Below are 6,610 nucleotides of genomic sequence, written 5' to 3' on the forward strand. Positions count from 1 at the left end.
AGAGATTTTTTGAAGATTGCGGAGCCGATGACATGACTTACAAGGAAGGATATTAAGTTTGTCTGGTCCGACGCTTGTGAGCAGGCGTTTGAGGAGTTAAAGTCTCGACTGATTTTGGCCCCGGTCTTGACGATACCAGATAAGAGTGAGAACTTTGAGGTGTTTTGCGACGCATCAGGTAGAGGATTGGGATGCGTTCTTTAACAGAATGGTCATGTGGTAGCGTATGCTTCCCGTCAATTGAAGAAGCATGAGCAAAATTATCCTACCCACAACTTTGAGTTGGCAGCTGTGATTTTTGCTCTTAAGCTTTGGAGGCATTATTTGTTAGGAGAGCAAGTGAAGGTATTCACTGATCATAAGAGCTTGAAGTACATATTTACTCAGAAGGAGGTCAACATGAGGCAACGTCAATGGTTAGAGCTGATGGCGGATTATGACATTGATCTTCAGTATCATCCTGGCAAGGTCAATGTAGTACCAGATGCTTTGAGTCGTTTGCCGTCGATTATGACCCTCACGGCGCAGTGGAGACTTCAGCAGGAAGTGAGGGATATGAGTATAGAAGTTCTTCTTCCAGGAGTCACCGCTTCTTTGATGAATCTCCAGATTCAATCGACACTGATCGAACGAATCAAGGCAGCACAAGCATGTGACCCATTTCTTCAGAAGTGTAGAGAGCTAGCAGTGGCTAATCTTCGACCGGAATTTGTTGTTTATGAGGATGGATCCTTACGATTTTGGAGTCGTATATGTGTACCAGAAGGAGATGTTCGAGAGGAGTTATTATGAGAAGCTCACAGCTCACCGTATTCTATTCACCCTGGAGGTACGAAGATGTATAAGGATCTGAAGCTGAATTATTGGTGGCATAGTATGAAGAGGGATGTGGCTCATAGTGTGGCTAAGTGCCTTGTATGTCAACAGGTGAAGGCAGAGCATCAGCGCATCACAGGTCTTTTACAACCATTGCCTATTCCAGAGTGGAAGTGGCAGCATGTCACCATGGACTTCATCACTGGCTTACCTCGGAGCACTAGACAAAATGACGCTGTTTGGGTGATCGTAGATTGATTAACCAAATCGGCTCACTTCATTCCTTTCCGAGTGGGACATTCGACGGAGCATCTTGCTCAGAGATACATGGAGGTAAAACATTTATCTCTATATATTTCAATGAGTTGTTTTTCCAAGAGTGTTAGTAAATCTCTCGTATTGCATGAGATCGTACGATTACACGGAGTTCCAGTGTGCATCGTTTCGGATCACGATACCCGATTTACCTCAGAATTATGGAAGAGTTTGCAGGCGAGTCTTGGGACCAGTCTCAGTTTTAGCACAGCTTATCATCCTCAGACCGATGGGCAGTCAAAAAGGACCATTCAGATTTTGGAGGATATGCTTAGAGCTTGTATGCTTGACTTCCACGGGTCATGGGAAGATCACTTGCACTTGGTGGAGTTTGCACACAACAATAGCTTCCAGGCTAGTATTAAAATGGCCCCTTTTGCAGCATTGTATGGCAGGAAGTGCCGTTCCCCACTGAGTTGGGACAATGCTGGCGAGCGAGAGATTCTCGGGCCGGAGTTGATTGATAAATCAGTTGATGCAGTCAGGATCATTCGGGAGCGACTTCGCATAGCGCAGGATAGATTCAAGCATTGGGCAGATGCGAAGCGCCGGCACTTGGAGTTTCAGCCAGGAGATCATGTGTTCCTGAAGATTTCCCCCAACCGAGGCACCATTCACTTTGGAAGGTGTGAGAAGTTGAGTCCGCGATATGTGGGACCTTTCGACGTATTAGAGAGAGTGGGAGAAGTGGCGTACCAACTTGCATTACCACCCGCCCTGGCTGGAGTGCATGACGTATTCCACATTTCTCAATTGCGAAGATACGTTTGGAGATCCGAGTCATGTCGTAGATTTCTCGGAGATTGAGGTGCGATCTGATTTGACATACGAGAAGCAGCATGTGGCGATTTTGGACCGAAGGGAGAAGACCCTTCGGAACAAAACTGTTTCTCTTGTTCGTGTGATGTGGCACCCAGATTCTCCTAGGGAGTCGACTTGGGAAACTGAGTCTGAGATGCGACAGCGATACCCTCAACTATTTCCTGAATCCTAACTGTCATATCTTGTATCTTATCTTGTATCATTCTTGCATTACGTTTCCCTTGCTTATGGTCATGTAATTCATTTTGAATCCTCCTTTATATGAGTTGAATTGAATCTCTCGTTCTATATTTTGTCCTTAGGATCCTGTGCATCATTCTTATTTTAATTCCGAGGGCGAAATTTATTTTAAGGGGGTAGAATGTAATGACCATAATTTTTCAATACTGAATTAAATAATTTTCCTAGTATTAAAATATTAAATCTTATTTTTTAAAGAGAATATTATATTTGATACTGAATTAAATAATTTTCCTAGTATTAAAATATTAAATCTTATTTTTTAAAGAGAATATTATATTTTAACCATTTCCTAGAGTTTTAATGATTTTTAAAATATTAAATCTTATTTTTTAAAGAGAATATTATATTTTAACCATTTCCTAGAGTTTTAATGATTTTTAAAAAAAAATCAGGTTTTATATTTATTTGACTAATTATAAATTAAATTATTTTTAATTGAATTTTTGTAAAACTTTAATAATTTTGTGATGCATTTTTGTTTTAAATAATTATAATAATTAAATATTATATTACCCCCATCACCCTACACTGCGTACACACTCCTCCCACTTCCTAAAGCAACTATCCTCACTTACACCACGTCATCTGTCCCCAACTCCATCATTAAAATAATTCCTCAGCCTTCTCTCTCTCTCCATCTCTCACTTCATCTCTCTCCCTCAGCCTTCTCTCTCTTCATCTCTCACTTCATCTCTCTCTCTCGTTAACTCCCTGAACCCAATCCCGCCTCCGCGCCCTCAGCCTCAACTACCACGCCCGATCTCCATGCCGCCGTCCTCCTCCTTCAACACCGTACACACCAACTCCTACCCGAGCTCTTCACCTCCGCCAAACTCCCCGCCACCAGATCCAAAACCTCCTGCGACCTGAGCACGCGCCGTCTCGCAGCTTGCGAGTTCGCCGCGGTAGCCGCACCCATCTGTAGCCACCTCACCTAGCCGACAACCCCTTAAGCCTTCTTCCGTGCCCTGTTCGCGCTGCGCCCTACCTGCACACCCCAGCTCGCCGCCGTTGCCCCGCCAGTCCGTCAGCCCGTCATCGCGCCGAGCTCGAACCACAGCGCGCTCGATCCGCTGCCTCCAGCAGCCGCAAATGACTCATTCGACACAAACTCGTAGGCAAAGATCTCCTTTCTGATTTCCCTACAAGTTCCTCTGTTTATTTATGTTGTGTAAATATCATTTCTCTTCAACTTGATATTCATCAACTGCCATTGATTAGGAGTGATTTGAATTACTTAGACTAATGAGACTTTGAATTGGGGATGATATACAGTCTTGTCGGATGATAAAGTGTGAATTGTATTATATTAGTATATGAAGAAGTGATGGGTGGATAAGTATTGCATAATGATAAAATATGTAGATATAATAATATGTATTAGATATGATGATGAGTGTGTAGGTGTAAGAAATTATCAGCAAGATCCCTCTTACCATTATCTTGTTTTAATTTATTTTTAATGTATGAATTATTTTGTATATGAACAGTTTAGTTCGTGCTAATTTAATATCATATGTACAGTTAACGGTTACATTTTTGGTGAATATTCTATAGTACAAAAATTAATCGTGGTGATTGGATAGGTCAGAATTGATTATGATTAATTTTGGGCTGTCTGTAAGCCAGAATGTATTTTTAGTATTTATTATGATGATGAAAATATTTTTCTAAAGGAACATATTTAGTGAAAATAATTTATTTTGAGTAAAAAGTATTTTTGAATAATTGTTATGATTAAAAGAATTTTATTTTGAGAAAAAGAATATTTATTTATCAAAAAGTATTTTTGAATAATTGTTATGATTAAAAGAATTTTATTTTGAGAAAAAGAATATTTATTTATCCTAGTATGACTGATCGCCGTAGAGTGCAACATTTCATGTGCAAAACGATATCGGTTTCTAGTTTCCTTCCCACCGTATTATTATTCTAGGAAATACGTAAGTACGGATATTTTGTATGAGGAGTTTGGATATTCCAGTAGTGATGAAATCCTTTTTGTATGTATTCATGTTGTAGTAATTGTTTATGCATTTCATGTTTATTATAGCTCTCATTTCTGCTTCATATACCCGCTTAATCATATTTAACATGCCATACTATATTCATGATCTGTGGATGTGTTGAGAACCTTAGTAGTTCGTGACTTAGTGACCTCGTGCGTCATAAACAGACCTAGTGACATGTATGAGTGTGTTGCATGGTTTAGGCGGTAAACCCAAGTTTCCAATGAGGATTATGGTTAACTTAGAAAAACGATAAGAGTTAGGATGGGGAAGTCAGTGTTCATGTGATCGGATAAGACTGTTGATGTATCTTCCAGACTCACGCCAGTGAATTCGTGTAGTCACTGGGGTTAGTTTGTTGGGCTAAAGTGAATTCGTGTAGTCACTTTAGTCAGTGAATTTGTGTAGTCACCCGAGTTCTGCTTGAGTTCGGACCAGGCCAAAATCGGATTGCGTGTAGTCTTCTGACTGATTCGTGTAACGGTATTGGATGCACGTAGAGGATTTGTGAACAGTCAGTTATCTGATGATAGGAGCGTTGACTCTGTGTGAGATGTGGACCACTGAGTTTTAGTTTGGTTAGTATTCGACCCAGTTACTATATTCACATAGCTGTATGTTACTATTAGATTTCAGTTGTATGTATCTTCGTCTTTCCTGTTAGTATCATTATTATTATAGCATGAGTCATTAGACCGTTTTATTTGTTCAGTATCTTCGTCTTTCCTGTTAGTATCATTATTATTATAGCATGAGTCATTAGACCGTTTTATTTGTTCATGTGAGATCTTGTCGTGTGTCATACACGCTGACGTACACCTGTTTTCTCTGGTGTGCGTCAGACTTAGGAGACGAACAGGTTCAGTTCGATGATGCGGCCGAGCCAGTGTATGCCCAGCCAGAATGTCCTTCCGATGGAGTGGAAGAACAAACTGAAGCCTAGATGTGGTTTTCTTTCTGTAGTAACTGATAGAACACTCTTATAGTATTTTTTTTAGTTGGTGACAGATTTGGTTATTTTGTTAGTATTTTCTTTTATTATGGACTATGTATTTCTTATTTTCTAGTTAGTCTGTTGTTGTAGTAAGGGTATGTTGAACCCATATTTTATGTCTGGGATGATCTGTTGATGATATATTTATTTCTTACTCTGGGTTGTCTTTATATTCTTACTATTGTGATCGGGGACCTGTGACTGAGATTTATATATTTGACGCTTAGTGTATTGGATTGAGAAGAAAAGAAAAAAAATGATAGTATATATATTTCTTCTCAATCTAATATGTCGCGAGCTTGTTCACGTTCCGATTCCTCGGTATTTTGGGAAGCGGGGCGTGACAGTTTTTTTGGTGTTACTGTAGCCAAAACATTTTGTGTGATCCCTTTGTGTCCTCTAAATTTAGGAGCATCTTTAGTTGACACTATTGCATCTATGTGTGTTCCATCTATTGGTCAATACAATCCTGAATAAAAAATATCTTTCAAGATCCTAATTAGTACCATCTCAATAGAATAGCTATAATTGTTTATAATTAATATAGGTAACTTACCTTGAAAAATGGAAACCATTGACTAGATTCCATAATTTTTGCCGGAGTTTCATTTGGGGCTTGTTTCATGAAGCTATCCCGAAGAGAAAAAATAGCTCCTAGAACTTTATTGAAATACCTGCTAATAGTCTCCCCGGAACATATGAAGTCAATTCTGCAAGCCCTATTCTTGGACTTGTGTCCCATTATGTAGAGAAATGTAGCTAACTGTTCTTCTATAGGAACATGGATTGTGTCCTTCAATAAGCTCCCATCTCTCATCATTTGAGCTAAGCTCATAAAAGGTCCAATACGCAGCCTGAGATAGTCTTGACAACTCGATGTACTACCATTTAATATCTGATGCATATGAGAATGTCTGTCTAAGTCTCTTACATATGAAGGATGACAAGGGATGTTACGTCTTTTAAGTGGACGATGTTGATATCGGTGTATGAATACCATTAGCATAACTAGTACAGTAGCAACAACAGCTGCATTGTTCATCCTACGCACAACTTCATTTCTGTCCATCTTTTTAATATATTGTAAGAAGGTAATTAGTTTTTGAAAGTAAGAAAGTAAAAGTAATAAATTGTAGGCTAAGAAAGTTATATACATTCAAGCTTTGAGTAAATATAACATGATTCCTGAGGAATAGTGCATGAAAAGAATAGTGCTTGAAAATTCCATACAACAAAATGTTAGAATAATATATACTTTGAATATAGTTTTTCATATGTACTACCAATAACTTCTGTTCAATACGTACAGAATTAAATAATTTCTTCAAATCTAAGCACCAGATCAAACCTACTACTTTTAATTTGGATTTGTATCCCTAGAATTAAAAAAAATTCCATACATTGGTTTTTT

Source organism: Asparagus officinalis, chromosome 7 (genome assembly GCF_001876935.1).
Source record: "Asparagus officinalis chromosome 7, Aspof.V1, whole genome shotgun sequence".
In the NCBI taxonomy this organism is placed as follows: Eukaryota; Viridiplantae; Streptophyta; class Magnoliopsida; order Asparagales; family Asparagaceae; genus Asparagus; species Asparagus officinalis.